Below are 22305 nucleotides of genomic sequence, written 5' to 3' on the forward strand. Positions count from 1 at the left end.
GGGTTGGTGGGGGTCGGAAATAAAAGCACAAGAAATGGGAGAAAAACAAGACTAGGGGACAAATGTAACTATATTTACTGAGCACTGGCTATGCCCCAGGCACTGGTTTAAGCTTTTTATATTCAGCATCCCATAGATCTTCTCAGCTCTATGAACCAGGTACTGGTATCCCTGTTTAGAGAGGAGGAAGCAGACCCTTAGAAGACTCAGTAAGTCAACAGGGTCACTCAGGCAGAAAGTAGTAGACTCAGAACTGGAACCTATGTAGATTCTAGAATTCATACTCCTAACACTTAAATTATAGAGAATGTGGACGGGAAAAAAGAAAAAAAAATGTCTGAGTGTCTGGCAAAATTGTCCCAAACTCTCAGGTATCCTAAATGCTTTTTCTTAATATTGTAAGATCACTCTTTTCTTTCTGTTTCCATTCTGTTCACTTTGCTATTTATGTGTTATAACATCGAAGGTGATGATGGTGGCAGAAAGAAGGACATAAATGCAACTTGGGCCATTTTTTTATTTTGGGAAAAACTGTGCATATCCGAAAGGCATATTCAAATCTGAATTCACCATATTCCCTCTTAAATGTACTCCTCTTTATATGTGCTCCCTCAATTAATGGCACAATCTACATTTTATTCTTACCAAAAACCTGGAACTTTCTCATATTATTATATTGCTATTATTATTTACTAGATTCCTCTGAATGATTGTTTAAAATCACTTTCTATTATTCTGAAAGCACTGCAGCTCTTTTTAGAATATTTGTTGTGCTTCTTTGAAATTGTTTAGTTATATATGTCTATTATCAGGCACTGTGTCTTTTGCAGCTACTTTTCAGTCCCCAGTATGATGCCTGGTACATAGTAGTGCTTCAATAAGTGGTTTTTGAATGACCAAATGGAAATTGGGCCTCTGTAACTTCTCTGTGTAACAGAAAGCATCTGACTTGCAGTGAACATATTGAGAAATGGATGTCTCAGATTTTCCAGCCTTTCTCTCCTAGCAAAGGCCAGATAAGGCTGTGATAGCCTGACTTCCTTTTTGTTGCTTTTGATGTCTCACCTGATGTAAGCCCTGCTGCTTTTTAAAATGTCAGACTGACTTGGAGTCAACCCTTTGATTTGCTGTTTCGTGGGGTTTGCAGATCCTGAGTTAGGTGCATTTTGATTCTCCCTGTTTTTATTTCCATGAACTCTTCCAGAGGACATGGGTCAGGAAGACTTCAAGGTTAACTGATGACTAACTGGCATTTTCAACCAACAAGACTATATTTTTAAACTTGCAAATACATTGGACAGCTAGTCAAATGTTTTGGCACTTGTCCCTATTATTAGTAATGACTTAAAACCAGAGGTGTTGGCAAAGAATTCTTGAATTGAAGGTACCAAAGTAGAGTTTCTTTAAGGTCAAGGAACATAAAGCAAAAGCCTTTTGCTTCCAATGGAGGTGTGCACAGCTTGCACTGAAGAAAGAAGCATGTGAGGCTACACTCTCCAGGCTTTTAATGCTACTTAAAATGTCTTTTCTGCCACAGAGGTAGATGCATTCCAAATCTCTCTCTGTTTCTCTCTCTTTCCTACAATGATAATTTTCACTGGTGCTCAACTTATCTTTCTGCCAGCCATCTTGCTGAGAAAAGGGCCCAGCCCCTCAGCACCGCCTGGCACTGTAGCTTTTGTTTCTAGTGGATTGTTTTCTCTGATGGCAACCTCTTGTCTTGAACCGACATTCTGCCCTGCTCACTGCTCCCAGTGTCCTCTGTTATATCAACATCTGTAGCAGCTGCTGCTTCTTTGGCTGAAAAGTCTCAATGTTTGCCTTTAAAATGTCATTCCTTCACCTCTCTCAGTACTCAGACTTACTCATCAGTTTGTTTCCAGTTGTCCTCAAATGTGTTCAGAATAAATGATGCACAAAGGACAGTTTAAACATAGCAAAGCAGCTGTAGGCAAGGCATCTCCAGCTCACCGGGCTATTCTTTCATAATAAAATGTGTCACATTGTCATTCGAATGTGTCTCTGGCACAGAAGACACTGGCTGTGTATCAGCTGTGGCAATAACAACATGTTTAGTGGTTGCCAAGCAAAGAGGGAAAAAAGATTAAATGAAGAAGGTGTAGAAAGATCAGTTAATGTGAGTTGCCTTCCTTTGCTTTTTCCTAAATTTAACTTTTAAAAATGTTGTTTATAACTGACACATGATAATTTATTCATTTTATTTTATTATTTTATTTTATTTTTATTTTACTTTAAGTTCTGGGATATATGTGCAGAATGTGCAGGTTTGTTACATAGATATACATGTGCCATGGTGGTTTGCTACACCTATCAACCTGTCACCTGGGTTTTAAGCCCTGCATGCATTAGGTATTTGTCCTAATGCTCTCCCTCCCCTTGTCTCCCACTCGCTGACTGGCCCTGGTGTGTAATGTTCCCGTCCCTGTGATAATTTTACATGTTTACATTTTTTTACATGATAATTTTACATGTTTATGGGGTACAATGTGATGTTTTAATACCCCTGTATATTGTATAATGATTGAATTTGGGTAGATAGCATAGCCATCACTTCAAACATTTATAATTTCTTTGTGGTGATGACATTCAAGATCCTCTTTTTTAGCTGCCTTGAAAAATATAATACATTTTTATTAACTGTAGTCACCCTACTATGTAATAGAACACTGGAATATATTCTTCCTACCTAACTGTAACTTTGTACTCAATCACTCTTTCCTCCACCCCTCCTAAGCCTCTGGTAATCACTCTTCTATAATCTCTACTTGCATGAGATCAACTTTTTAAGATTCCATTTATTAGTGAGATCATGTGGTATTTGTTTTTCTGGCTTATTTCACTTAACATAGTGTCCTCCAGGTTCATCCATGTTGCCACAGATAGAAGGATTTCATTCTTTTTAATGGTTAAACAGTATTCCATTGTGTATATAGACCACATTTGCTTTACCCTTTCTTCTGTTGAAGAATATTTGGTTCCATCTCTTGGCTATTGTGAGTAGTGCTGCAATAAACACGGGGGTACAGATCTCTCTTTGACATGCTGATTTCATTTCCTTTGCATATATACCCAGAAATGGGATTGCTGCATCATATGGTAGTTCTATTTTTAATGTTTTCAGGAAGCCCTATTCTATTTTCCATAATAGCTATACTAATTTACACTCCCACAAAAATGTATAAGAGTTCTCCTTTTTCTGCATCCTTGCCAGCATTTTTTTTTTTTTTTTTTGTCTTATCGTAGTAGCCCTTCTAACTTTAAGAACTTGGAGTCTGATGTTCAAGGATAGGAAGCATCCAGCACAGGAGAAACACATAGGCTGAGAGGCTAGGCCAGTCTCTCTTCTCATGTAGTAAGATGATATTACTATTTCATTGTGGTTTTGATTTGCATTTGCCTGATGATTAATGATGCTGAGCATTTTTATATGTGCTGGCCTTTTTATTCTTCTGAGAAATTTCTATTCAGATCATTTGCCCATTTTTAGATTAGTTGTTTCAGTTCCTTATATATTTTGGATATTAACCCTAAATAGATGTATGACTTGGAAGTATTTTTTCCCATTCTGTAGGTTGTCTTTTCACTCTGTTGATTACTATTTTTGCTGTGCAGAAGCTTTTTAGTTTGATGTAATCCCATTTGTCTATATTTGCTTTTGTTGCCTGTGCTTTTGAAGTTGTATCTAAGAAATCCTTTTCCAGTCCCATATCACAAAGTGTTTCCTCTGTGTTTTCTTCCAGTAGCTTCTAGCAGTTGTAGTTTCAGTTCTTTCTCACTGTCCTCATTATCAAGTTGGCCTTAACCATGGCAAAAAGCTAGGAATTTATCTCTTGCCTGCCAATACTTTCACCATTTCTCTCCATGGCATCTTTGCACCTTAACCACATTGAAGGCTTGCTTAGACTTCTCAAGTTCAGTGTTTTACCATCTTGGAAATTAGAATATGGTAAGACCAATGGAAACTTTTTTTGTGAAATATCAATTACCATACATATATGAGGTATTATCAGGCAGTAAGCATGCTGAAACCTCACTCAGAATTCAAACATGGTCTCTTCTTCGGGCATAAGAACAATGTAGCTCAATTTATATTTTTTAAAGCATTAAGTTAACTTATTAAAATGACATTGCTACCTCACTGCCACTAGGGCATGATTTTGAATTATTTTTCTAGTGGCTAATTGATGAGTAATATAGATACATTTCCACTGTGTGGTCTGCCTCTTTCATGATCTATTTGCCTCATGGTTAGCTAGGGTTAAGGGTTCAGTCTGTGGCCAAGAGTAGGGTGAAGCCATATGACCCATTTAGGTTTTAAACCTATCACTTCAACGTCATAAAAAATAACTAACCACAAACACAGGCATTAGAAAGTAAAATTCCCATCCTGGCATGTTCAGTCTTAACTTTTGAGATCAAAGGAGTTGCAAAATAATTATATTTTTAAGCCTAAATCACTCCACAAAGTCGTCTCGTGCTCTTTGTTAATATGCTTCAAATAAGAAAACATCAGCCTGCCTTTTATTGCTATAGAGCAAACATTGTGTACTTCTTGCTATGTACTAAAAGCTTTACTTAAATGCCCTGTGTTAAATTGGTTATTCCCTACAAAGCTCTACGAAATAGCTATTATTCCAGTATTACAGATGTATAAACTGAGGCATATAGAGATTAAATAACATGATAAGTGGTAGAACTGGTATTTAAGCTGAAGCTGTAGTTGCAAAGACTATGACCACTATGCAATCCTGCTCTCCACCCCCAGTGTTCTTGAGCTACTGCCATCTGCAACAACAAGCATAGACTTGCTTTCTCCTTTTATTTTTCCTTTTTTGTCATGATTCTATGTATTCATGGTCCAATTCAAATGTCAGCTCTCTCAATCACTTTGCCTGGGACCCTCACCCAAATAGTAATTATAATAGTTTACCAGTATTCTCATAGTACTTTATTCTTTCTTTTATCTTGACACCATATACTAATGCAGATACTCACCTATGTCTCTTTGTTTCCTAGCAGGCTGGGAACAACAGAGTTGTTACATCTTATATTTCCAGAATCTATATAACATCTGGCCTATAGTAAGGACTCAATAATGATTTATTACATTAAATTGAAATAAAATAGTTGATACTGGGCCTTAGTATGAATCTGAAACATAACTGAAACATATCTGAAACATAATTGTAACATATCTGAAAACTTCATTAAACGTTCTTTCATTTTACTTTGCCAAATGCCACTCTGGTTACAAGCTGACACAGTTATACCACAGAGTTTAAAGTTGAAAGCAAAATGATTTTGTGTCTTCCTTGATTATGGCTTCCTCAGTGCACTGTTATGAAAAAAGTCGATTGTATGTTTCCTGCTAGCCTGTTTCCTTCAGTGCAGCTCCCCATGTGCATGGAGTGGGTCACATATGTCTTCTTCTCCATGTTGCTGGTATGCTTTGGACATGGACATCATCATGAGTAGTATCTGTCTCTCTAGCTATCCATCATCATCTCACATTAGACTTTAGTAAGTCCTCCCAAAGGCGTAGAAAAGAAAAAAAAAAAAGCAATCCCGTCTCCTTGAAGAGAAGATTTCATTTATGCTTGAAGATGTAATTGACAGTTACCCTATATTGGTCAATGATGGGCATTCAACTTCCTCTCTTTTAATCATTTTCCACATCCATTCCATCACCAAGATATGTCAGCAAAACCTTCATGATATATCTTAAACCTGACCAATTTTGTACTGCTACCACTCTAGTCCCTCTGTTGTCTGAACTCATATTTGTTATAAAATAACTTTTCTAACTTGCTGTCTGGTTTTCATTCTTGATGTCTATTCTCCACCTGCGACCACAGTGAGAAGAACTTGAAATTGTAAATTAAAGCATGTCACTCCTCTGTTTTCAAACCTCCATTGGCTTCCTTCCTCCCTCCCTCCGTCCCTCCCTTCCTTCCTTCCTTCCTTCCTTCCTTTCTTCCTTCCTTCCTCTCTTTCCTTCCTTCCTTCCCTCCTTCCTCTCTCTTTCCTTCCTTCCTCTCTGTCTTTCCTTCCTTCCTTCCTTCCTTTCTTCCTTCCTTCCTCTCTGTCTTTCCTTCCTTCCTTCCTCTCTGTCTTTCCTTCCTTTCTTCCCTTCTTCCTTCCTTTCTTCCTTCCTCTCCTTCATTCCTTCCTTCATTCTTTCTTCTTTCTTTTTTTGAGATAGAGTCTTGCTCTGTCACACAGGCTGGAGTGCAATGGCACAGTCTTGGCTCACTGCAACCTCCACCTCCCAGGTTCAAGCAGTTCTGCCTCAGCCTCCTGAATAGCTGGAATTATAGGCAAGTGCTGCCATGCCCAGCTAATTTTATATTTTTAGTAGAGATGGGGTTTCACCATGTTGGCCAGGCTGGTCTTGAATTCCTGACCTCAGGTGATCCACCCGCCTTGGCCTCTCAAAATGTTGGGATTACAGGTGTGAGCCACCACCCCTGGCCTCAACCTCCATTGACTTTCATCACACTTAGAATAATGTCCAAAGTCATTACCATAGCTCTACATGACTTGACCCTGGCTGTCCCTTCAAACTCACTTTCTACCACTCTACTACTTCCTCACACCACGAAACATAAACTGGCTTCTCTGATGTTCCTAGAACTTGTCAAAGACATTCTTAACCCAGGGCCTTTGTACCTACCATTCGGACCCTCTGCCTGGGATACTCTTGCCCCGCATATTCAGTATTTGCTTCTGTTTAATTTGTCCCTGTGCCAGAAAGTAGCTTGTCTAAAAATATTTATCTCAGACATACTCTATTCCCTTACTTACTTTATCTTTCTTCACAGTATTTTGATTTGTTTATTATGCGTTTTCTACTAGAATGTAAATGCTCTGAGATCAAGGACTGCTTTGTTCATAATTTTATTCCTAGCAGATACATATGGTACATAGTAGATAGTCAATAAATATGTGTTGAATAAGTGCAATTTAATTTAGTTCTAGACCTAACATATGGGCTCTTAATAGCATCTTTGCTTAAGTGTTGGAAAATTTGAGTTGCTCAATTTCAACAACTACTAGTAACCTTTCAGGAAAATTGTTGCAAATACTTAGTTCTTTAGATTTTGAAGAATGTTACTGATATAGGAATAAAACAAAAGATTTACAGACAGAGCAATGGAGAGAGTAATTGGAAAAGAGAAAGATGGAGTTCTTATTGTTTTCAACAATTTAAAGTGTGAATACTGTGTTGAACCACTTTGCATATAAAGATCCACTGAAATCTTGTTAATATGACTGATAAAAATGATAGGAATAGATATTTAGATCTTTTTAAGCCTCAGTTAGTAGCCAGTAGATTTGAGGTAATGCTTTAGACTTTAAACTTTGCCTAGGTTTGCCAAATTTGCAGTCCTTTTGGGAAATGTTATCTGAGCCTGGCTGGGTACCTGGGAAAGATTTATGGAAGGAGCTGAACGTTACAAATAGGAGGAGGAATGCATTGCATTCTTTGTGGGTTGCAGTTGAAGCATACTGGAAGTTACAAGCCTCTGTGTCTTTCACTTTGGATACTTGGATGCATTTAAACTCCATAAGCAAAAATTTGTTTAAAAGTAGCATCAGCTGATAAAGCCTAGACTAACATAGCTCAAACATTTAGTTTGAATGACTCAATTGCACTCTTACTCGGTGAATTTCTAAAGGAAACTATTTAATATGCTTAGTATATCATAATACTTCCCATGTCATCTATTTTAAAACACAGCTCATATATAAGTTGACAGCATCCCACAGCTCTGACCCCAGTGGTGGTGCTGACAATAACTGGGCAATTCACTGAAAACCACAAGATACAATTTGCACTGTGGATTTGATAATGGGTTGTATGTAGCCTTTCACTATTGGAGAAACAAAGTTACATAATTTTGGAGAAGTAAGAGACTTTACATGGCAACTTCTCAGACTCTTGCTCTTTACAATTACCAGAAACTAGTCCCCAAGCAGGAACGTGGCAACCCATTTTCATCAACAAATGAGCTGGCCGTAGAACTGAAACTGGAATATGGTCTTCTGATTGCTAGTCGAGAGACCTTTTATTTTGGTGGGGTTGGCGAGCATACTTTATTGTAAGTTTCACCAGTGCGGGACGCATTATTTTGGCCCCCATGACCTTCAGCTCTTGATGTTATATCTATAAATATGGTTTCTCACATGCTGAATGGGACTTTCCAGATGTAAGTAAGGTTACTAATCAGCTGACATTAGCATAGAGAAATTATCCTGGATTATCTGGTTGCAACCAATGTAATCACATAAACTCTTAAAAGGAGACAAGAGAACAGCAAGATACGAAGTAGAAGAAGGATCAGACATGCCACTGATAGCTTAGAAATGGAGAGTTCAGGAGCCAAGGAATGTGGGCAGCCATGAGAAGCTTCAACCAACAGCCAACAAGGAAATGAAAACCTTAGTCCCGCAGCCATGTGGAACTAAACCTGCCAACAACTTGAATGAGCCTTGAAGTGGATCTTTCCCAGAGCCTCCATAAGAGAATGTAGTCTCAATAATACCTTGATTTCAATTTCAGAATTCAGCTGAATCATGAAAGAACCAATGGGTGTTGTTTTAAGCCACTAAGTTTTTGGTACTTATTTTTTTACAGCAGCAATAGAAAAAGGAAGTAACCAATTTGTTAAAATGCTTCTCCCATCTTTTCTTAACCTTTGACAAGTATCCTTACAAGAGTGGCAACATTTCCTTCCCTACATAGGGAAATGTTTATGAAAATATCAAATTGCATATAACCTTCACTCGTGCACTAACAGGGCTTCACCCATCTGGGGAAAGTGTCCTTCAGATCTTTCTGGAGGTCTCCAGTGGGATGGATTACTTATGTCCTCTCACCAGTTGCCCCTTTCTCTCCTTCTCTGGCCCCTCTTGCCCATTTCCAGTGCTTCGTCAATGTCCCAGTACATCATGAGGTGACTGACATGCACGATAAGGGAGATGCTGCAGGATGCTCCCCAAGCTTTGAATTCCAAGGAGCAGGAGCTTTGCTGGTTCTGCACAGAGGCAGGGAGAACAGCCTTTCCTGTCTCAGAGCCACTCATAGTCACTGGGCTCCAAAGCGGCTCTCCTGGTGCTTGGGGGCCTCATGAGGTCTTTTCTGTTTTCTGTGAAGAACCTCACGAGATTCCTTCATTGCCTTCCACTTTGTAGCATCTCCTTCTAGAAGGAGAATGAAAACCACTTTATAAGACTTGATATAGGAATACTGCCCTCCTCTTTCCCTTGGCTCCTCACCCACTGAAACATCTCTTCTCTAAGTTGTAAAACAAAAACTCTCAACTACTCTAATGAATACAAGCCAGAGAGTAGGCATGAGTGTATGTGTGTTTGTGTGTGTGTGTAATTACTAGTGGTAATCAGCAGAAATGTTCCCTGTACATCTATGAATATGAGTCATTGCCACCTGATTAAAATAAATCAGACAACCTTTACAGTCTCTCCCAATATATATTGATAATAGGCATTGTAGTGGACTGAAGGGTGTTCCTCAAAAAGATATGTCCACCTGCCAATCACGAGAACCAGTGAACGTCGCTTTATAAGGCAAAAAGATGAAATTAAGTTAAAGATTTTGAGAGGAGGAGTTTGTCCTGGATTATTTGGTGGGCCCCAGATCCAATGACAAGTGTTCTTATAAGAGTGAGGCAGAGTGGGGATTTTGACAGACACACCAGGCGGAAGACAGACATAAGAGGAGGCAACATGGCCTTGGAGGCAGAGATTGAAGTGATCCACCCTCAAGCCAAAAAAAATGCCTGGAGACAGCAGAAACTGGAAGACAGAAGTACATGATTCTCCCCAGGTGTCTCTGACTGGAGGGAGTGTAGTCCTCCTGAGACCTTGATTTCAGACTCCTGGCCTCCAGTATGATGAGAAAATAAATTTCTCTTGTCTTAAGCCAAGGTTACAGTAATTTGTTATGGCAGCTGCAGAATACCAATATAGACAACACACTGTTAGCTTTTAAAATTGTGTAAAACACACAAAACTCCATCTGTTTTAGACACTTGTTTGTAAACAGAGGAACTTTACTACATGCAAATTAGTGTTAATACTATCAGAAGTTGAACTTAGAATATTAGGTGTAAGTATTTGTCAATGTGATCGCTCCCCTTAAAAGCCTGTAACGTTGTTGTACTGGATGTTGCTAATCAATTTATATTATTGAAAGCTTACTCTGAGTAGATCAAATCAATATGCCAGAAACCATAAGGGAGGGGGGAAACAGTGAATACAATGAAATAGTAATAGTAATAATAATATCTGGCACTATTCTAAGTGCTTTGCATATAATACACTTCACCTTTACAACATCCCTGTGAGGCTGGAACTTTTATTATTCCACTCTACAGAACACCGAGTCACTGAGAGGTTGGGCAACTTGCCCAGGGTCCTAGAGATGGTAAGTGGCAGAGCTGAGATTCAGTTTGTACTCATTTGACTGCCACTAACCTTGGGTGATGGCGAGAAGTAGACCTCAGAGGATAGACAAACTTTCAATTGCTGTCATGCCCAGCTACAAATAAACTTCAAAAAAGTCACCACCATCTGATAATGTACTTCCTATGTAGGATAATTTCTGCAGAGTGTGTCCAGATTCTTAGCAGACCTGTAATAATATTAATACCTTGTTCTAAGTATTCAGTTTTCTCCTTAGGTCTGGGTTCACTCGTGGAGGACTGATGAGAGAGTGGGAGAATATTGCACCTAAGCTCTGTTTTTTCTTTCCTCTAATTTAGATATATGCAGATCTCAAAGTCTCTGACAATCAAGGCTCTGTTCCTACATAGGGCTTATGGGAAAGAATCGCACACCAGAACAAGATCCTTTTCACTGGAAGGATCGCTTGTTGGGGAGGCGAAGGGGGAAAGACATGGTAATGCCTGTTTGTTTGACTTCTCCCAACCCCTTCTTTGGAGCAGTTTTGAATTTTTTGGCTCGGCTGCCCCATCACAGGCAGATGTTTGAAGCTCTTGTGCTCCATGAAGGTGAAAGAAACAGACAACTGCCTCTTTTGTTTCTCTTTGTTAAGTGTTTTTTTCTGACAGTCTCACTCTGTTGCCCAGGCTAGAGTGCAGTGGTAAGATCTTGGCTCACTGCAAACTCTGCCTCCCAGGTTCAAGGGATTCTCTTGCCTCCGCCTTCCGAATAGCTGGGATTACAGGTGCGTGCCACTATGTTCAGCTAATTTTTGTATTTTTAGTAGAGATGGGATTTTGCCATGTTAGCCAGGCTGGTCTCGAACTCCTGACCTTAGGTGATCCTCCCACCTCGGCCTCCCAAATTGCTGGGATTACAGGTGTGAGCCACTGCGCCTGGCCTCTTACTTCTCTTTTTCACCAAGTTGATGGACAAGAGGCTGTGAACTTTGATACACCAAAGAATCATGGGGTTTGTGAGGATTGAAACTGCAGCAAACAGATGCCTCCTTTATAGCTGGAGAGGCTGTGAGAGGAGACTGTCCTGTGGGCAAGAACTCTGGATGTATGAGACAGTGTGCCAAAACAGTTAACAGAAATTATGAAGCAATTTCGATTTATGTTGCAGCAAAAAGAAGGAACAGAGGAAATTGAACTTCCAGTGAGGTCTGATAATTAAACTCAGGCATACTGACAGGGTAGCTGAACACAACAGATAAATAACTACTTTCCAGTAATTATAAGGCAGGATGGTAACATATTAGACAAGCTGGCTTGCTTGGTATTTTCAAGGCTGACATTTCGATTCTAGGGGATATTTGGATCTGTGCTAACAGATTTCTTTCTTTTTCCACACTTGCTTTTCCTTTTCCACTCCCCATTGCTTGCTGAAAATAAAATGTGATTTTAAAGTGCCACTGTTCAGCATGTTTCATGCGTCTGCTTCGCCTCACATAGCCGACCTCAAAACCCACTGCTGCTGGACGCAGTTGCTGAAGTGGTGTCTGCTTTTCTAAAAACTGTAATTATTTAAAAGATTTTAATCAGATGTCCCCTATTAGAAGAAAATGGTGCAAATCACATAGTCCATTTACAATCCTTCCTTGGCCATAGACTGCTAAAGCTTTTGACAAATCATTTCACAGCACAAACACTTCTTTTCACAAGAAGGAAATGGAGGCAATGGGTTCTTGTCTAAGATGCACTGTTTTCAACAGAAATAAAGCAGACACTTAAGTCAAGGGAACAAAACCACTGTCTTTTGTGAATAGGGATCACACTCAGATACCCAATTTTCCTTCTGTCTTTGAGAATAATGTTACAATACTTTTAAAAGGGGAATTTACATAATAGAATACAGATGTTGCCCTTTTCTATGTGATGTGTAGACTGTAGATTGTATGGTATATAGACTTGATTTTCAGGCAGAAATTTTAAAATGAGTGTTTTTTTCATGGTCTGTCCTATAATCAAACCATCTCATGAAGAATGAAGATCTGTCCCTGTGGGTCTCTAGCCTCAAGGATCTGCTGTGTCGTGACTCAAATTCCAGATGGTGTAGGTTTACTTTGTTGACCCAAACCCCATGTTTTCTTTCTTTTTTTTCTTCTAATTTAAAAAAACAGTATCATAATTTATTAATTGCTCTTGGGAAATGAACTTCCAATGCCCATCTTGTGGCCTGGCAGGGAGAAATTTCCCAGTTCTGTTTGAGCGAGCTGTCCACTCCACTTGGCACTTGAACAGGCTAAAACGGAATGTCTTTTGTTGTAAACACCTAATTTGTTCATTTTGAACTGTCTGAGTAACTAGATCAAAGACCAGTGTCAAATGCCCAAAGCAGTGTTTGTCAGCAGTGGACTTTTTATTCTTCTTGTTCTATAGCAACTGAAAGAGAAAAAGACTCGTACTGTATTTCCACAAAAGCGTAGGGAAGCTCGCGTTGGCAGCCTCTTGCGACAGAATGAATACATGCTACTGAGTACAGACCATTTGTCTCCTGATTACAACAGACCCCAGGGGAACCGGTGTTGGCTTTGAATTCCACCTCTCTTTTACTGAGCGCCTCCTCGCCGTGATAGTTCCACCCCCAATCCTCACAGCACAGAGCGCCAGGGACTCAGATCTCTTCTCTGCTGTGGGTTTTAGTCAGCTTTCTAAATTCAAACAGGGCCCTCTTGTTTGAAATGTGTTGACTTGTCTTGAACAGTAACATATATTTTTAAACTATTCTCATTTGGAATTCAGCAGTGGCCATAATGAATGCCTTTAGTGCTCCTGTGTGTTTCGTATGCATGATAACAAGGGCTTCGGTGTAGAGGAAGGAAACAGAGAATGACGACCTAAAAAGTCACCCAGTTCCTAATATTAAAAATGGTACAAAAATGGTAGAGCATATGATGGTCTTACTAGTTATGTGTGAACCCACCTGATCATTTTTCCCATTGATTTATAAGGGCTCACGTTGTTTTTCTCCCTACAGAATTGTTGTTTGGAAATGGACGAGAATGTGTCTTTTTTATGCTAAGAGTACAGCTTTATTATTAGGCAGTCTTGAGGGCTGCTGGGATGCATTCTCCTTAATTACACCTATTTTCACTGTTACTCCCTAAGAACTGCTCTGCTCATATTTCCATTGGAAGGCCAAGTTCAGCCTGAAAGGTTCACTTCCTACTTAACAGCAGTTGCAGTCATTAACATTTTTTTTCTTGTTTAGTTTTGCTTTATTGTTCATTTCCTTTAAAGGAAAGTAGATCATAAAACATTCGTGAAAGTTGCCTCTATTTCAGATTATCTGAATTTATTTTACACATTTGTCTCTGTTTTTTCTTATATTCTTATTCACTTTATTGTCTACCTTTGCAGTTATTTTTTCTTATATTAAGAAAGAGAAAAGAAGCGAGCTGTCATTTGGCAGTCTCTTTTCCATTATGTTTGCACTGCTGGGAAACGCTGGAACAAAGGCATTCAAAGTGTTACTGAATGGGGCTCAGCATTCAGCCCTGCTGGTGAGGCTGCAATCAGTCTGACTAGGATGAAAATGCGTGCTTTTCAACACTGGTTGGAGATGTTTGTATTTATCTTTGGAATGCATGCCTGGTCCATGCAGTCATGTGATGTGTTTTTGCCATGTCCTTATGTGTCCCAGCTTTTTCTGTGGTAGAATGGAAGAAATGGAATGTGACCCATTAACCCTTAGGCGGTATGAAGTAGTCCAACAGATACTTCTCAAACACAAAGAGTCCCTGCTCATGTCAAAGTCAATTTCTAAAACACGTTTTTATCCGGGATTTAGTTCCTGTCCTGTTCTAGCCAGATGTGCATGTGGACAAGCTATGCCACTTCTGCTGACACGTTGGTGGTGAACAGTTCTGGGGTCATAAATAGCAATAATGGGATGAACCAAACAGGCAGTAGGTGTCCTCAGGCCTGGAAAAGGCATAGGAGGGTTAGGGTGGTTACTTAAGTCACACTGTTTATGTCTCCCATGTGCTAATTAAGATATAGAGCATTTCTATCACCCCAAAAATTTTATTGTGCCATTTCACTGTCAGTTTCATCCCCAGCGTACAAGTAACCCTGTAGATTAATTTTTCTGTGAACACATTTTCTTTTGAATTGCCAAACCATGTCATATAATGTATACGGCACATCAGAAAAACAGATAGTGCTGCTTTTGGACTTGAGGTCTTAGGTTTAATTTATATTAACACTTGAATTCATCTGACAATATCAAATGCAATCTCTGTGTGTTAAAGATTTGTTGCAAACTGTTCTTTAATTTTCCCCCCTAAACTATTTAGTACTAATGACAATTCCTGAAAAATAAAGAGACTCAGTGGATGTTATAAGTATCTGGTTTATAAACTACTAAGCAAAGGTCTTTCAAGTTAAAGTTTGAAATGGGCACAAAGGCTCCAAGGGTCCTTGAATAAAAGTTTCATAGCACATTTGCAACTCTTTTAAAAACCTCTTTGAGGCTGAGTGTGTTTATGCCTCTAATCCCAGCAATTTGGGAGGCTGAGACGGGCAGATCGTTTGAGGTCAGGAGTTCGAGACCAGCCTGGCCAACGTGGTGAAACCCTGTCTCTACTATAAATACAGAAAAATTAGCTGGGTGTGGTGGTGTATGCCTGCAATCCCAGCTATCAGGAGGCTGAGGCAGAAGAATTGCTTGAAGCTGGGAGACGGAGGATGCAAGGATGCAGTGAGCCGAGATCACGCCACTGCACTCCAGCCTGGGCAACAGAGTGAGACTCCATCTCAAAAGAAAAAGAAAAAACAATAACAAAACAACAAGAGCAAAATAAAAAAAAATCCACCTCTTTGAGAGCTCGTTTGAAGTTTCTAGCAGGGGAGGGTAGCTACCCGTATACCCTTGATGGAAGGTCGGTCCTCCTCTATGAGGGATGGTTATCCTCTTTGAGCATGCAGCTTCGGGAGGGACGCACGAGGAGCGGTGAGGAAGGGAGGGGACACCTGCCTAGCCAACCAGATCAGCCAAATCAACCCTGGTGATCAATGGGGTGACATGTGTTGCAGCCAGATCACCCTCACATCCATTAACTCTTAAAAAACCTCTTTGGATTAGCTAAAACTCTCCTTCTCTCTGTAGAACACAGTGACTAATGTCCATCATTCTCTCTCAGCAATCATCCAGCTAGCGGGCTGTTCTCAGGGGGGTTGTGCATTTGCCTCACCTGTTGAATTGGTGCCTACCAAGCATTTATTATGTTTATACTACACAAGTTTTACTTCCTGTTGTTATTATTTAATTTAATAAATATTACACCAAGTGGCAAAATACGAATGTCAGGAAAACAGTTTTGGGTTTCTCTGGAGAGAAATTTAATGCCAACGAAAGACAAAGTTTTTTTTGTTTTGTTTTGTTTTTGTTTGTTTGTTTTTTAAAGAAACCCCCAAAACTCGCTATCAAATTAAGTGGATAAGACAACTATTTAAAAAAAAAAAGAGAGGAAAGAATGGCTCTTTAAATTCTAAGACATCTAAAGAAACAATTGGAATTCAAAGCTGATGCATCATGGAAGTCTTTCTTTTTCTTTCTTTCTTTCTTTTCTCTTTCTTTCCTTCTTTCTTTCTTTCTTTCCTTCCTTCCTTCCTTCCTTCCTTCCTTCCTTCCTTCTTTCTTTCTTTCTTTCTTTCTTTCTTTCTTTCTTTCTTTCTTTCTTTCTTTCTTTCTTTCTTTCTTTCTTTCTTTTCCTCTGTCTCTCTTTCTTTCCTTCCTTTCTTTCTTTTTTTTTTTCGGTTCTCCCTTTGTCGCCCAGGCTGGAGTGATGCAGTGTCGTAATCATGGGTTACTGCAACCTTTGCCTCCCAGGCTCAGATGATTCTTCCACCTCAGCCTCCCAAGTAGCTGGGACTACAGGCACGCAGCACCACACCTGGCTAATTTTTGTGTTCTTGGTAGAGATGGGGTTTCACCATGTTGCCCAGGCTGGTCTTGAACTCCTGGCCTCAAGCAATCAGCCCACCTTGGCCTCCCAATGTGCTGGCTGGGACTACAGGCATGAGTCACTGTGCCTGGCCTGTTTATTTCTATTTAATAAACAACTATCTGGCACTTTCAATGAGCCAGTGCTGTTCTAAGGAATTTTCATCCTCCTAACTACTGTGTATGGTAGGTAATATCCCTTTTGACATATAAGGAAACTGAGGCATAGAGCAGCTATGCAACTTCCTGAAAGTCACACAGCTAGCAAGTGGCAGAGCTGAGATTCAGAACACAGGAGCTTTGTCCAAAGCCTCTTTCCTTCCCACTGTCTTATCCTGCCTCTTTTTATCCACCACAGTTTATGGAACTGTCCAACTAGCACATCTACTTGCAAGGTGGGGAAGGCTGTGGTCTTTCATCAAAAGACTAAAAATAAATGAATGTCTAAACCAAATTTACATTTTAGTTAAGCTAAAATGTTTACCTTTCTCCCTTTTTAAAAATAATTTCAACAGTTTTTGGGGAACAGGTGGTGTTTGGTTACATGAATAAGTTCTTTAGTGGTGATTTCTGAGATTTTGGTGCACCCATCACCAAAGCAGTGTACACTATACCCAATGTGTAGTCCTTCATATCTCACCCCCTCCCCACCCTTCCCCCCAAGTCCCCAAAGTCCATTCGATTATTACGCCTTTGTGTACTCATAGCTTAGCTCACACTTTTAAGTGAGAACCTATGATGTTTGGTTTTTCATTTCTGAATTACTTCACTTGGAATAATGAATGGTCTCCAACTCCATCCAGGTTGCTACAAATGCTGTTATTTCATTCCTTCTTGTGGCTGAGCAGTACTACTTTTTCATGGGATTTTTTTTTTTTTTTCTTGCTGGTTTGTCAGAGTTCCTTGTAGATTCTGGATACTAGTCCTTTGTGGATGCATAGTTAGCAAAGATTTTCTTCCATGCTGTGGGTTGTCTGTTTATTCTGCTGATTTTCTTTTGCTGTGCAGAAGCTTTTAAGGTTGATTAAGTCCCACCAATTTATCTTTGTTTATGCTGTATTTGCTTTTGGGTTCTTGGTCATTAACTCTGCCTGAGTCAATGTCTAGAAGAGTTTTTCCAACATTATCTTCTAGAATTTTTATGGTTTCAGGTCTTATATTTCAGTCTTTGATCCACCTTGTGTTGATTTTTGCGTCAGGTGACAGATGAGGATTCAGTTTCTTCCTTCTACACATGGCTTGCCAATTATGCCAGCACCATTTGTTGAATAAGGTGTCCTTTCTCCACTTTATGTTTTTGTTTGCTTTGTCAAAGATCCATTCCCTGTAAGTATTTGGCTTTATTTCCGGATTCTCTATTTTGTTTCATTGGTCTAGATGCCTACTTTTATACCAGTACCATGCTGTTTGGTAACTATAGCCTTGTGGTATAGTTTCATGTCGGTTAATGTGATGCCTCCAGATTGTTTTTTTTTTTTTTTTGCTTAGTCTTGCTTTGGCTATGTGGGCTCTTTTTTGGTTTCATATGGATTTCAGGATTGTTTTTTCTAGTTTTGTGAAGAATGATGATGGTATTTTGATGGGAATTGCATTAAATTTATAGATTGCTTTTGGCAGTATGGTCATTTTCACAATATTGATTCTACCCATCCATGAGCATGGGATGTGTTTCCATTTGTGTCATCTATGACTTCTTTCAGCAGTGTTTTGTAGTTTTCCTTGTAGAGATCTTTCACCTCCTTGGTGAGGTATATTCCTAAGTATTTTATTTTTCTTGGAGCTGTGGTAAAAGGGGTTGAGTTACTGATTTGATTCTCACCTTGGTCGTTGGTAGTGTATAGCAGTGCTACTGATTTGTATACGTTGATTTTGTAAAGTGGGCATCCTTGTCTTGTTCCAGTTCTCAGAAGAAATGCTTTCAACTTTTCCCCATTCAGTATAATGCTGGCTGTGGGTTTGTCATAGATGGCTTTTATTACTTTAAGGTATGTCCCTTTTATGCTGATCTTGCTGAGGGTTTTAATCATAAAGTGATGCTGGATTTTGTCAAATGCTTTTTCTGCACCTGTTGAGATGATCATATGATTTTTCTTTTTACTTCTCTTTATATAGTGTATCACATTTATTGACTTGCATATGTTAAACCATCCCTGCATCCCTGGTATGAAACCCACTTGATCATGGTGTATTATTTTTTTTTTGATATGCTATTAGATTCTGTTACCTAGTATTTTGTTGAGGATTTTTGCATCTGTATTTGTGAGGGATATTGGTCTGTAGTTTTCTTTTTTGTTATGTCCTTTCCTGGCTTTGGTGTTAAGGTGATACTGGCTTCATAGAATGATTTATGGAGGATTTTCTCTTCCTCTATCTTTTGAAATAGTTTCAGTAGAAATTGGTACCAATTCCTCTTTGAATGTCTAATAGAATTCAGTTGTGAATCCATCTGGTCCTGGACCTATTTGTTGGCAATGTTTTTATTACTGTTCCAATCTCACTATTTGTTATTGGTCTGTTCAGAGTTTCTGTTTCTTCCAGGTTTCATCTAGGAGGGTTGTATATTTCCAGTAGTTTATCCATCTCCTCTAGGTTTTCTAGTTTGTGTGCAAAAAGGTGTTCGTAGTAGTCCTGAATGATCTTTTGTTTCTGTGGTATCAGTTGTAATATCTCATTTCATTTCTAATTGAGCTTATTTGGATCCTCTCTCTTCTTGTTTAATTATTGATTTTTTAAAATCTTTTCAAAGAAACAGTTTTTTGTTTCATTTATCTTTTGTATTTTTTTTTTTTTTTTGCTTCAGTTTCATTTAGTTCTGCTCTGATCTTTGTTATTTCTTTTCTTTTGCTGGGTTTGTGTTTGATTTGTTCTTGTTTCTTTACTTCATTGAGATGTGAGCTTAGATTATCTATTTGTGCTCTTTCAGGCTTTTGATGTAGACATTTAATGCTATGAACTTTCTTAGCACTGCTTTTGCTGTATCCCAGAGGTTTTGATAGGTTGTGTCACTACTATCATTCAGTTCAAAGAATTTTTAAATTTTCATCTTGATTTCATTGTTGTCCCAAAATTCATTCGGGAGTCAATTATTTAATTTCCAGGTATTTGTATAGTTTTGAGGATTCCTTTTGTAGTTAATTTTCAGTTTTATTCCACTGTGGTCTGAGAGAGTGCTTGATATCACTTCAGTTTTCTTAAATTTATTGAGACTTTTTTGTGGCCTATCATATGATCTATCTTGGAGAATGATCTAGGTGATGATGAATAGAATGTATATTCTACAGTTGTTGGGTAGAATGTTCTGTAAATATCTGTTAAGTCCAATTGTTCTATGTTATAGTTTAAATCCATTGTTTCTTTGTTGACTTTTTGTCTTGATGACCTGTCTAGTGTTGTCAATGCAGTATTGAAATCCCCCACTATTATTGTGTTGCCATCTACCTCATTCCTTAGGTTTAGTAGTAATTGTTTTATAAATTTGGGAGTTTCACTCTTAAGTGTGTATATATTTGGGATATTTTCATGTTGGACTAATCCTTTTATAATTGTATAATGTTCTTCTTTGTCCTTTTTCACTGTTATTGCATTAAAGTCCATTTTGTCTCATATAAGAATAGCTACTCCTCCTCACTTTTGGTTTCCATTTGCATGAAATATCTTTCTCCATCCCTTTACCTTAAGTCTATGTGAGTCCTTATGCATTAGGTGAGTCCCTTGAAGATAGCAGATACTTGGTTGATGGAATTTATCCAGTCTGCCATTCTGTATCTTTTAAGTGGGGCATTTAGGTCATTTACATTCAATGTTACTACTGAGATAGGAGGTACTGTTCTATTCATGCTAGTTATTGCCTGAACATCTTTTTTTTTTTCCCATTGTGTTACTGTTTCATAGGCCCTGTGAAATTTATGCTTTGAGGAGGTCCCATTTTGGTGTATTTCCAGGTTTTGTTTCAAGTTTTAGGACCCCTTTTAGCATTGCTTGTAGTGCTGGCCTGGTAGTGGCAAAGTCTCTCAGCATTTGTTTGTCTGAAAAAGACTATCTCTCCTTCATTTGTGAAGTGTAATTTTTCTGGATACAAAATTCTTGGCTGGCAATTATTTTGTTTGAGGAGGCTAAAGATTGGACTCCAATCCCTTCTGGCTTGAGGGTTTCTACTGAGAAATCTGCTGTTAATCAGATAAGTTTTCCTTCAGAAGTTACCTTTTGCCTCACAGATCTTACGATTCTTTCCTTTGTCTTGACTTTAGATAACCTGATGACTGTGTGCCCAGGCGATGATCTTTTTGTGATGAATTTCCCGGGTATTCTTTGAGCTTCTGGTATTTGGATGTCTAGATCTCTAGCAAGCCCAGCGAAGTTTTCCTTGATTATTTCCTCAAATAAGTTTTCTGAACTTGTAGATATTTCTTTTTCTTCCTCATGAACACCAATTATTCTTATGTTTGGTCATTTGACATAATCTCAAATTTATGGAGGCTTTGTTCATTTTCTAAAAATTTAGTTTTCTTTGTCTGTGTTGGATTGGGTTAATTCAAAAGGCTTGTCTTCGAGCTCTGAAGTTCTTTCTTCCACATGTTTGATTCTATTGTTGAAATTTTCCAGTGTATTTTGTATTTCTCTAAGTGTGTCTTTCATTTCTAGAAGTTGTGATTGTCTTTTCTTTATGTCTATTTCTCTAAAGACTTTTTCAATCATATCCTATATTGTTTTTTGAAGTTAAGTTGATTTTCACCTTTCTCTAGTAACTCCTTGAGTAGCTTAATAAACCTGCTGAATTCTTCATCTGGCAATTCAGAGAATTCTTCTTGGTTTAGCTAGTGTGATCTTTTGGGGTGTTATAGAACCTTTTTTTTTTCATGTTATCAGAATTACTTTTCTGGTTCCTTCTCGTTTGGGTAGACTGTTTTAATGGAAAGATTTGGAACTCCAGGGCTGCTGTTCAGATTTTTATGTCCCAAGTGGTGATCCCTTAATGTGGTGCTCTCTCCCTTGCCCTAGGGATGGTGCTTCCTGAGACCTGGACTGCAGTGGTTGTTACTGTGCTTCTGAGTCTACCCACCCAGTGGGGCTACTGGGCTCTGGATTGTTGTTGCAGAATGTCTGCAAAGAATCCTGTTATATGATTCATATTCGGATCTCCCAGCCATGGATACCAGCACCTACTCCAGTGGAGGTGGCAGGGGAGTGAAATTGACTTTTTGGAATTCCTTCATTGTAGTTTTGTTCAGTGTGCTGGTTTTTCTCAAATGCTGTTTATGCTAGCAGTCAAATTGTCACATGGACAGACTCAGGACCTCTGATAAGCCAGGATGTTGCAGGCAGTGAAATTAGCTGTTGTTTTCTTCTTCCTTGGGGCAGGGTTGTTCTTGTATGAGTTGCTGTAATGGCTTGAGTTGGTTAGCCTCCAGTCAGGAGGTGGTGCTTTCAAGAGACCACCAACTGTGATAGTAGAAAGGAGATACAAGCTTACCCTATGTTGGCTAGAATAAGTATTTGGGTTTCTCAGGTGATGGGCAGGGCCATAGAGCTCCCAAGAGTTTATGTCTTTTGTGTTTGTCTACCAGGGCAGTAAATCATCAGGCTGGGGCAGGGTTAGGTGGGTCTGAATAAAAACTCACCTTAGGCAGGGCTTGCTGTGGCCACTGTGGGGGATGGGAGGTGCTTCTCAGGCCAATGAAGTTATGTTCCAAGGGGGTTATAGCTGCCTCTGCTGCATCATACAAGTCACCAGGGATGTGTGGGAAAGCCAGCAGTGACAGGCCTCACCCTGCTCCCACACAGCCAGCAAGGCCAGTCTTTCTCCTGCTGTGCCCCACCAGGAAGCTGTGCAGGGCTGAAATCTTGCCCCAGGCTACAAGCTTCCCCACT

This window comes from Gorilla gorilla, chromosome 4, assembly GCF_029281585.2.
Source record: "Gorilla gorilla gorilla isolate KB3781 chromosome 4, NHGRI_mGorGor1-v2.1_pri, whole genome shotgun sequence".
NCBI lineage: Eukaryota > Metazoa > Chordata > Mammalia > Primates > Hominidae > Gorilla > Gorilla gorilla.